The sequence below is a fragment of the Adiantum capillus-veneris genome, chromosome 5 (assembly GCF_014529385.1).
Source record: "Adiantum capillus-veneris isolate H3 chromosome 5, ASM1452938v2, whole genome shotgun sequence".
NCBI classification, from domain to species: Eukaryota; Viridiplantae; Streptophyta; class Polypodiopsida; order Polypodiales; family Pteridaceae; genus Adiantum; species Adiantum capillus-veneris.
In genome coordinates this window covers 47385134-47396919 of record NC_140935.1, presented here as the reverse complement: position 1 = coordinate 47396919, position 11786 = coordinate 47385134, and the positions used below count along the sequence as shown (strand labels likewise).

General features: G+C 43.0%; 3 pseudogenes; 1 reads left to right on the top strand and 2 right to left on the bottom strand.

Moving 5' to 3' along the window:
* Positions 1–476: 476 nt before the first annotated feature.
* Positions 477–1900, bottom strand: LOC147457255 (H/ACA ribonucleoprotein complex subunit 3-like protein pseudogene; annotated as a pseudogene).
* A 1002-nt stretch (positions 1901–2902) lies between these two features.
* LOC147457254 (uncharacterized) lies at positions 2903–4379 on the bottom strand (annotated as a pseudogene).
* Positions 4380–10390: 6011 nt separating this feature from the next.
* On the top strand, positions 10391–11520 carry LOC147457253 (uncharacterized; annotated as a pseudogene).
* The last annotated feature ends 266 nt before the right edge of the window (positions 11521–11786 follow it).

Here is an 11786-nt window from a genome sequence, read left to right as displayed (position 1 = left end):
ACTTGATATTTTTAAATTTATTGCTAGATTGTACAATTTTGCCTTTTGCTATGTAGCAAATAAGACATCCAGTTAGCTAGATTATTTTCTATGTAGCAAATAAGACGTCCAATTAGCTAGATTAAACTAGGAGTGCAAACTAGCAATTGAGAGAATTTACTAGCTAGGATCTAACTAGCAATTTCTCACTATGTGGTCACTGACTTACCATGTAGGAAATTTGCACTTGGTATGTGGTAAGTCACTTACCATATAGTGAGAGACTTGCTACTTTGATATCTAGCAAATTCTCACACTTGCTAGTTTGCACTCTTGCTGGTTTAAGCTAGCAAACATCTAGCTATATTATATTTATTTGCTACATGGGAGTTGGTCCAAAGCTCCTTGTGCAGGGCATGCTACGCTAGTCTTTGCAATTTGTCCAAAAACAACAAACAACAATTTTCATTGTTCTTACCAGCAGGTAAAGCTAGGCACATCACACTATTTATCTGGAGCCACAGTTTGATTGAAGGCGGCTAGCAATCCACATTGCTACTTAGTAAGTCAAAGGAGGAGATTGAATCGGCAGCAATCCAAACCGCTTCTTCGGCACCACACAGTGAGAATTTATCATCTAGTGAGAATTGAGCTGGATGTGTAGACTGAGTTGGGGTTCCCTCAGGCAAGTCTTTCTGAAGAGTATAAACTTTGTCGCCATTCTCGCTGATGTAGAACATGAGATACATGATGATTATCACGTCTACAAAACAGCACTAGTCTGTGAGTCTCTCTCTCTCTCTCTCTCTCTCTCTCTCTCTCTCTCTCTGCCCCAAGACTCGTGCTGAACACGGCAAGCTGCAAGCGAAGACTACATCTTGCAGTGGCCTTACCTATCGTGGCTGGGACAGGCTTGTGACCTGCATCCAACAGAATTAGAACCAGCGGTTCTTATCTTGCATCCTTTCAATACTAGCAACATTTCGCTCTTTCAAACAAGGTGCCTATTACATTATACTCAAGCAGATGCAACTATATTGGCTGGATGTGGGGGTGGAGGTCAGCATGTAGCTAGTGATGCATAAGGCAGGGGCAAAGGAAACAGGAATATTGATGAGCCTCAAAGAGCTGGATCATGTGCTAATCGAGGATGGGGCAGCTTTAAAGGGTGCCGCGAGTGGTCAAAGGAGAGAACACTACAATAGGTTGCAGGTGATATGGCTCAAAGGAAAGCATGCCAAGAAGGTAGCAAGGTTTAACCTATATCACAAAAAGGCAAAGGAGGGCATTTGTTTTGTGTAGGCACTAATACCAAGCTCTTTATTTGGTTGCGAGCAGTCACTGCTGATCTCTGCTAGTTGCGGGCATTTGCAAGCGCTTTTGGTTGTGGAGATCCTTGCCACAATCCGCTTAGGTGGTAATTCCTCTCGCATGCTGTAGGTTGTGTACCCCCACTTGGTGGTGGTCAAGAACAACTCTCTCTTTCTCTCTCTCTCTCTCTCACACACACACACACACACACACACTCTACAGACGGAACTCGATGCCAAGGAATCTCTCTCTCTCTCTCTCTCTCAAAAACAATTGTTGGCAGCTCTAGACGATTCACCACGTCGTCCTCCAGGCTCTGATCTCTTTGGTAGACTCCTGGTTATCGGCTCCGAATGTTTGACCTCCCCATAAAGATCTCCCTTCTCTCTTTATTTCTTGACTGTTCAGTTTCCCTTGTCCCCGGCCTGTGCAACTGACGCCATTTATTCACGTTCCAAATGCCAGGCGGGCTCGCATGCAGGATCAAATGATTTATGGGTGAAGTGAATATTAAGGATCAAATGACTTATGGGTGAAGTGAATATTTCTTGTCTTGTAATGAGTAGCTTGCACCTCCACCAACCAACCGATCAAAGCCTCACCCCTTTGGGGCCGGCCAAAATTAGTGTATTTTATTAAAAAAAATCAAGACAGATCATCTTTTAATGAGTGTTTGCAAAGCTCTATCTTTATAATGAGTGTCTGCTTTGACAACCAACCAATCAGAAAATATGTACATTTTTTTAAAACAACCTCTCCTTTTTCATCAACAAAAAGGGAACACATCACTATGGCCTTAGCCCTTTGGGCAAGCCAAAAAGGGAGACGGTGAACTTGTTTATAGTGTGATGCTTGTGAAGGGGAGGTATTTAGAGAAATTAGAAGAGGGATACTCCTAAGAAGGAGGCTAGAGGCTAAGAACTTATCGTGGAAGATGTGTAGTGAAAGTGAATGGAGAAAAAAATGGTACGTGCAGTTTGTACCTTGCAAATGAGTATAGCTAAGATGGAAGGTTTTAGTATTTCTTCTTAGACATCATTAGGATTCTAGTCTTTTTACTTCTCATAAAATTGATGGAGAGTTTTTTTATTTCTCATAAAAGAAGGATGTCACACTTTATTCTTTTGTACTCCTTGTATTTTTGGGCTAGCTTATTTACTAAATTGGTCACAAACTCCTTTTGATCATACCATTTTTTCAGCTCCTTACACTCTTGAGCTAACCCCTTGACCAGTCCCAACACCATCTCGCTCTTCTCAAACCGTTCTTCCATGGCTGATTTTAACTGTTGTTCAGCTGACTCCCCTTGCTCTTCCGTCAAGGTCCAAGGGAGGGGGGCTGCTAATCTCCACCGTCAAAGCTACTATCATGAAATCCCGTAATCAAACCTGCAGCCGATGGATGCTCGCCATATCAGGTGCCGGAATGCAGCTCACGGCCACAACTGAAAAGGCAACACATCAGCTCTGGGATGCCATCAACGCTCGACACATCAGCACCTGGAACGCATGTAGCGTTCGTGGCGTCTCTGTACTGTGTGCACTGTCACCCGTCTGCAGTGAATCTGATTGGCCCCCCTCGCCCTGGACCATTGACGGCCGGGAATGGTCGCCTATTGACCATTCCCGTAATCAGGGCTCCCAGCCTCCGCCGGTCGCCCATGATTAACGGGAATGGTCAGTAGGTGACCATTCCCTACACCTTCTGATCCTCCCTTTCCTCTTTCCTCCCGATCTTTCTTTGTTACTTCCCCCTCTTCTTTTTTATCCTCCCCTTTCCTCTTTCCTCCCGATCTTTCCCCTCCCTCATCAGGTTTGTTTAATTCTTCATCCGACATCCGAGTCTTTTTCAGACTCGTTCCATCCAAATGTCTGCTGATCTCCCATCCCAGCTTGATCATCATCATCATTATCACCATCATCCTCATTCGCCGCATCCTAGTCAGATTGCCTGAAGAGCCACTGAGTTGAGGGATATCATCATGGCCCTCAACCCACTTTGCTCCTGCCCTCTGGTGTGCCCTGTTATTTCAATGTTATTACTGGAATTCTTTGAAAAGGTAATTTGTTATGAGGGGAATCCAGCTTGGGTGTTGACAACTTCTCATTAATCTCTTTCCATGTCTGCATTAAGGCGGGTTCAGTCTGCCTTATTTTTTCCTGCTTCTCCAAGTCAATTTCCTTCTTTTTCTTTAACATATGATGGTCCAGTAGAGCCAAGTGTCCCCATCCTCTCAAGTGGTCATGGTGTTGCTGGAGGTTTGTTTTTGGTCCAGCCGGTGATTAAATTTTTCAGCTCTTGTTAGTGAGACTCCTAGCTAGAGCTTGGTTCGGATTTCACTTCAATTTTCTTCAGCACACTCAGGGTTTTCGCCACCTTCTGGGAACTACTTTGAGACAAGCTTGGACCTTCCTAACCTGAGGTTGGCCCTTTCTCAATCTTTGCCTTTTTCAGTTTAGGCCCCTTGTGTAGCTCCCCCTCCCGATCTCTTTTCACTTGTTGACTTGCTGACTCCTTTGCAGCCTAGGAGTACAGTTCCTGCCAGATAGGGGTACATGTATACAACTTTTGCCCTTTTTCTATTAGATTATGCATTTGAGTGGCCATGGCTCTTTCCAACACCTTGCATCAGACACTTTGTCCCCCCTTGAGCATCAGAGCCAAGTCCATGAACACATGTTCTGACAGGTGTTTATCGTCCTTTTCCAGATAGAATGCCTGAGCCACAAACCTCATGATTTTGTTGTGCTTAGTGATTCTGACAGTTGGTATTCCTTGAGCACTTTTCATCCTATGAGCCGTGGCCTCCTCAATCTCCTTTAGATATTTTGTTACCATATTTGGGGTCCATGCTTGGCCAGATAATCTGATAGGGATTCCCAAATGGTGGTTTAGCATTGGCTTTGTTACCCCTCTGATTGATTTTTGCATAGTATCTTTGTCATAGTTCTTTGCTGCTTCTGTTGCTATTGATTCATCCACAGGCTTTTGCATTATCTCATAGAACTTTTTTAAACTTCTTCTATGAGAGAAGGCACCTTAATCTTCACCGTCTTTGGTATTGCTTTAGGTTTTGAGGATGAGGCCATGGTGCTTTGTGTAGAACAAGCAGAAGTAGAAGACGCAAAAGTAGAAGAAGAGGTAGGCATCAAGCTTTTACTGTTATCTTTTAGGTTGTGAGAAAGAGAGATAGCAGAAGGTAGCAATAGTGCAGCAGAGAAATCTTGCATAGAAGTTGTAAGAGTGTTATGGTATTTGTTTTGATTTCTTGAGTTTTATTTGCTTGCTGCCATCGATGTGCGTGTAAAGAATCCTATCATTAAACACCATATAGTGATGACAAGGAGTGTGCATGTTGGATAGTTAAGGCGGCCTATTATTTAAGGGCTTTGTGATGATTCTATTTTCGGCCATATTAATGCCACATCAGCTTTCGCCCGTTGACCATCCATCCCCTGGTCTCCCTGCTTCCTGCTTTTGGCTCTTGTTATTATTGGTTCCTGTACATTCAGATGAGTTTTGCCTGAATTTCTTGATTTGTAGACTGGGATTCGGGTTCCTGGTCTGTAAGTTTCTACTCTGCTTGTTGCGAGACCCCAGTTTTCAGTCTCAGTTGGACATTACCCTAGACTTCTGAACTATCCTCTTTCCTGGGTTAATTTTGGGATTCTTGATCCTTCAACACATTGTCTTTTCCCAGATTATCCTGGTGCGATTTTGCTGAGTTTTTTCTCATATTATCCCTGGGTTGCTTGGTTCTTGATCTTCTTATTCTGAGTGCTAGGTTTGGTCTCTATTGTGATATCTTTTCAGCTTGCCCATGTTCACTCTATCTCCCATAGTGCTCGCTGGTGCTGCTCATCGAGCTTTTCCAATTCCAGTAATCTTTCTTGAAGATTGGCTTCAGGGTCTAATTGATGCTGAACTAAAGTTCGTAAGACTGGAATTGTGAATTCAAATGACACTTCTTGGCCAAACACCAATCAAAATGGTGTTTGCTTCATTGTAACTCTGAAAGTTGTCATGTATGCCCATAGGGCTGAATCTAAATGCATATCCCAGGATCCCTTCATGGTTTACGCCATTTTTGTGAGTATTCTTTTCATAGCTTTGTTCGTGCTTTCAGCCTGACCATTGCATCTAGGGTAATACGTTGTTGATTTTTGATGCTTGACCTGAAATACTTTAGTTAGGGCTTCCATTGTTTCATTCAAGAAGTGTGTTCCCTAATCATTGACTAATTCTAGAGGACAACCATATCTGGTAATGATATTTTCGTACAAAAAAATCATTGTTTTCTTGCCTGTGTCATCTATGAGTGCCTTGGCCTCCACCATTTTGGTGACACAGTCAGTGGCCACTACAATGTATCCGTATTTTTCCATGTTCTTGAATGGCCCCATGAAGTCAATACCCCATTTCATAAATGGTGCTGATGGCTGAATGGAATGCAGTGGCCCCATATCTCTGGCCAATGGCCTTCCCATCCTCTAACATACATCACATCCTCTGGCCCTTTCTTACAAATTCTTGAACAAGGACTCCCAACCAGTATCCTGCTTGCATGAGTTTCTAGGCCGTTACTTCCCTAGACATGTGTCCTCCTGACCCCCCTTCATGAGCTTCTTCCAACAACCCAATCCTTTCATTCTCAGGCACACATCATCTCAGTACTCCATCCTTCCCTAGTTTATACAGAGCTCTAGCTGCCCATGTAAATTTTTTGGCCTAAATAATCAAGGCTCTCTTTTTCCTCATAGGCCATCCCGCTGGAAGCTCCCCTATTTGTAAGTATGTGGCCATCTTTGATCTGCCAATTTCTCCTTCAATCTTGAAAAGTGGCGCGTTCGTCGTTTATTGAGGTGGTGTCGTCTATAGGAGTAGCTCTGGACAAGAAATCGGCCCCAAAATGGTTCTTGCCTGGGTTATGGATAATTTTAAACTCAATTTCTTGGAGCATCAACATCCACCTGAATAGTTTGCCTTGGATGACAACTTTGTTAATCGTATACATCAATGCCTAATGATCCACATAAAATTTGAACAAATTTCCCAGCAAGTTGTGTCTGAACTTTTGCACAGCAAACACCATCCCTAGAGCTTCCCGTTCAGTTGTGGTGTATGTCTGTTCTGCTTGGGAGATTCTCCTCCTTGCAAAATATATTGGAAAATCTATCTCCCTTCAAGTTGCACCAGTATAGCCCCTAAAGCTACTCCTGATGCATCGACGTGTACATGGAAGATTAGATCCCATTTTGGCTGTCTCAGAATGGGTTTCTCTAAAATTATTTTCTTGATGGCTTCAAACCCTTTTTGACATATCTCATTCCAACAAAAAGTCGCATCTTTTTTTGTTAGTGCATACATTGAAGCCGCTAATTCAACTAATTTATCTACAAACCTTTTGTAAAAATTCACGTACCCCAGAAAGCTTGACACTTCGTTGGCATTAGTTGGAACCAAGGCTTCTTGGATGGCTTTTACTTTATCTACTGACATTTGATTCCCTTACTTGGACACCATGTGCCCCAACAATGTCCCTTTGTAAGCGCCAAACAAGCATTTGTAAGGATTCAGACAGACCCTCATTTCCCTACATTTTTCAAACATTAGCCTCAGACATTCCAAATGTTTTGCAGCAGAATACACAGTGAGATCATCCACAAAGATGTCCATGAACTTTTGAAGATATTCTAAAAGATTGTTTTCATTGCTCTCTAAAATGTTGTTGGTGCATTGCATAACCCAAAATGGCATCATAAGATACACAAATGCACCCATTTAGTTATGAATGTTGTCTTCTCCCTATCCTCATCGGCTAGCTTGATCTGATTATAGCCACTATATTCGTCCAGAAAGCTATACATCTCATATCTAGCTACCTGATTAAGCATAGTATCTGTGAATGGTAAGGGAAATGGATCCTTAATTGTCTGACCATTCAGTTTCTTGAAATCCACACAAATTCTCAATCTACCATTTTTCTTGGTGACTACCACTATCGAGAACAACCAGTCACTGCTTTCCGTTTCAGCGATGAATCTTGCCTTCAGTAGAGCATTTATTTCTTTCTTCACTTTTGCTGCGTACTTAGGATTCATCCTATATCTTTGCATCTTTACTGGTCTGGCATCCATTCTCAGTGGTATCCTGTGTTGACACACCCTTGGATCAATGCCTTTCAGTTTGGTGTGGTCCCATGCAAACACAGCTGTGAACTCTTGAAATAAGTCATTTAAAGCTTGTTTGATTCCCTCAGGTAATAGCTTGTTCAGCCTTACAGTTTTCTCCTCTCCCCCCTCGATTGCTACCTCTTCCACCTTGCCCCTAGTAACTTCCTGGCTGGCCACGTAACTAACCTGTCTGGTGCCTTCTTCAGTATGCCTGAAGTGAGTTGGGAGCATCCCCTGCTAAGCTGCTAGCTTTAGGTCAGCAGTCACCAGTTTAAATCAAGTGTCGCCATGGGAATAATGCTGCTCGCTTCCAACTTCCTCCACAACTCCTAAGTTTTTGAAATGAATATTTTCTTGGTCGACTATTTCCTAGAATAACAGATGTTGCAGACTTTGACACAGTAACCTTCATGTTTTCTATCTTCATTGTTAGTTCATCTATGCCCCAGCCGTGGACTACAACCACTACTCTCAACCAGGGTCTTCCCAAGAGTACATCATAGGATGTCACTACTTTCAGTATCAGGAATGAGGTAGCAAATATAACCCTTGCCACCCGAATAGGCACATTCTCCACCATTCCTAACGGATCTGAAACTATTTGATCCACCATTCTTTACCTGAACATGGTTGGCTTACATTTCATGCCAAGATGTTCTTAACCATTTCCGACATTAAATTTTGCACTAGCCCCACCATCCAAGGTTGCTTTGTCCACCGGCTTCCAGTGTTTTCTAATCTCGCATTTAACTATAACAACTGATGCATGATCATCTCGGATTCCATTTTTTTAAATTTTGTATGTTTCCATTAGGCCCTCTTTTTCTAGTAATCTTTCCATTTTGGGTATTGTGTGAACTAATTTGGACATCTCCAGAGATAGTTTTTCTATTCTATCAGCTACACTTTTCTAGAGTGCGCTTTTGACTTCATTGGTAGCTAATATTCCTTTGGTTTTGTCACTACCTTGTTGCTCAGTACTGACCATTCATGCCGATCGTGAGTCAGCTACATCTGGCTTCCCAAGTTCAGTTCCTTGAGATAATTTCATACCCATACCTGGCTTCCCAGGTTCTTCTGACATTGGTTGTTGGGTACCTCAGGCAGTTGTTTCTGAACTACTCATATCCTCAGAGCTAATGGTATCACTAGAGCTAACTGACTTGTATATCTTAGCTAACTAATGGTACCTCAGGCTAATGGTCTCTGAACTACTCGTATCCTTAGAGCTAATGGTATCACTGGAGCTAGCTGACTTGGATATCTTAGCCCCCTTCCTTTCCATTTTCATGGCTCGCTGAATAATATCCTCAAAAGAGCATGTGGGATTTGTGATTTCCGATTTGGTCAATCCTTTTAGTGACGTTCCGTTTAGGAACCACGTTCTCAGACTCTTATCCCCTGACAGAGAGGATAACTATCTTGCTAAAACATTAATCTCCTCAACAAATTCTCTGACACTGGTTTTTCTTTGTTTGATTTTTCCCAACTGGCTAAGGAGTTCACTATTCTTCATCTATTTTTTGATCCTTGAACCTCTTAACAAAGGTATCATAAAATCTAATATCTAACTTTCCCAAATGAATTTCTCTTATTACACTGATCATTCAGTACGGTGTCAGGTGTTTTTTGGAGTGGGCAAAAAGCCAATCCCGATCACCGAAATGCCTGCCATATCGTCTTCTATACATATGTGTGCATAGCATGTCGTAGTTTGGAAGCGGCTTGCAGGAACTGCAGTACAAAGACTTGTTTTTCACCTTGTCTTTTTGTGGAGTTTTCTACATTAGTGAGATTCTAAAAGATGAGGTTTGATGAGTGCTTCCAGCCATGCTTTTTGGTTCGCTAATCGGGTCTATGTGTCATGAGATATCTGTGCTTGATGTGGATGCCATGACTCGGAAAGTGGTGGTGGATGATGCATGTGATCATGGGAAGCTGGGCCGACATGATGGCCATGAGGTGTTAATTTTGTGGCTGGAGGGTCTTGGAGATGGCCTTGATCGCGGGCTCCGAGTCGTGATTACGGCGTTGCATTTGGTGGCCGGACCGGTAAGAAATGCCCCCGAGAAAATTCTTTTGCTTGGAGGGAGAGTTGGAAGTGAACTTGGACTTGAGGGAGATGGAGGAGACTGTGGTGGAGAATGCCATGTGGCAAAGGAAAATCCCATGAGGTGGAGTGTCGGTAAGAAAGGGTAGGGTATATATACTAGAGCGAGCCTCATTATTTGGTATCAATTGGAAGAAAGGCTCTCTTGGGCCATGAGAGCTTGTGGGCTATGGAGTGTTGAAGTTGGCGCGCACCCTGCTCGTTTCACACATGTCCGAACACGTGCCACTTCACCCAAATTGACCTTTAACCGCCTTTTGACCAGTACCTTGACCCCCACACTTTGACCATCCACCTCCCCCCTTTCCCAAAAAATCATGCAAGTGGACCAATCACAAGGGAGCCCCCAAATCCACTCGTGGGAGTTTGGAAAACACACCTTGGGAAGAGAAAAAGAAGATCCACCTTCCTTAATTTGAGCTGCAATCTCTCCACAATTTCTAGAGGCCCCATTTTGGAGTTTGGGAGAGCCTCCCTTCATTTCAAAAGGCCATAACTCCCTCAATTCTTCATTGGAATCGTTCATATGGATATGCTACGGAGGCCTACTTGAGCCGAGTTACACTGTGGCGCTCTCAGTTTTTCTTGATCCCAATGTGTTTTCAATTAGAGGGGGTTTTCATGGATCTTTCGAGGTGTTTGTCATAAGTGTTTTTCGTGTGCCCATGGTGTTCTTTTATGACGATGTGGGTTGTGCAAGGGTATAGAGGCATCCCTTTTCCTTGTCGTTTGTGCTCCACATCATTTTGGTGCCCCCACGGAGGATCGAGCTCCCGATCTTCATTTTATAATGGTTTTATGCTACACGTGATCTGATATGGATATGGCTACAAGCAAGTTTTTTACAGGTAGTCGGCATGAGGATATTGTGGCATGGTTTTGTCTTGTGGAGCATGAGCTTGATCAATTAGAGCTTTATGACAAAGAGATGCAAGCCAATTATGCATGGCAAGGGCTTCTTTATGATGAAGGCTACCTCTATTCCATGTTGTCCGAGAACAATGGAGTTGGCAAAGCATGAAGAGGGCGCTTTTCCTAGCTTTCTATGATCCTCCAGAGTTGTTTTGTGCTATTGACAGTGGACATCATCTCATTGAGTCTTGGAGAGAGCTTCAGGCACAATATTGGGAGAGCTTGGAAGCCTCGGTATCTGCAGTATGCTTGCCCCATGATGGGTTGGGTTTTGATATGCATAGTGGCATGGTTATGCTTGATGGTGAGAGTTATGAGAGCGACAAAGAAACATCTTCATGTAGTGATGGTGAGGAGAGTTTTGATGACGAAATAAAGTCTTCTGTGCTAGTCATGTAATTGTGAGAGTCCTTGAAGGCAAACCTGGGTTTGCAGTGAGTGACAGTGAGACAAAGGGCACTTGTGACCTATCATCAGGTACAGATGATATGGAAGTTATACATGATGAGGCAAATGGTTTGTCTATTTTGGAGAATATGTATGATGTTGTTGGAGCTTAGATCACAGCAAGAGGAAGAGCAAGGTCTCATATCTCATGAGGAATGTGTGCAACCAGTGGCAAAGAAGAGTGAGAATGCTTCAGTTGAAGAGGCTATCAGTTTTTGTGACGGTGAGAGTGTATGCGAAGAAGTGGTACAGGTTGAGGGTTTTTTTTGATGGTGCAGTTGATGATTTTGTTTTTTTTTTAATAGCCTCATGCCTGAAGCAGGTGATGATGCATCCTTCTCTTCTTCCTTTGATACTAACATGCTTGAAGATGTTACTTGTGAGTTTTTTGATCATCTGCTTGACGAAGCTATGCCTCTTGAGGAAATTATGGGTGCTCCCAAGAAACACGACGTTGGTGCAGATGCCTCCAATGTGTTTAAGGGATTTGTATGCCTCTTTGCAGGGATGTATGCTTTTCAATGCCTTTTGAAGGCTGATTTCGTTGCTCATGATGATGCTACAGGTGTTTCCAAGGTTTTTGAGTGAAGTGTGCCCTATGTTGGCCCAAAATATAGTTTTTTGTGCAGAGGATAAGAAAAAAGGAACTTTTATGATGTACATGTAGGCCTATGGCAAAGTGATTGAAGGTTTTTTGGTGTAAGTTGATATATGGCATCTCTAATGATTTTTATTGGGAGCCAGGTGGCAGCATGGTTAAGTTTTTGATGCATGGAATGCCAATGGTTTTTGTGTGGGATCTAGATGGAACGAGCATCTACTATGGTTGCTGCTGAGCATAAATGCTCTAGCAG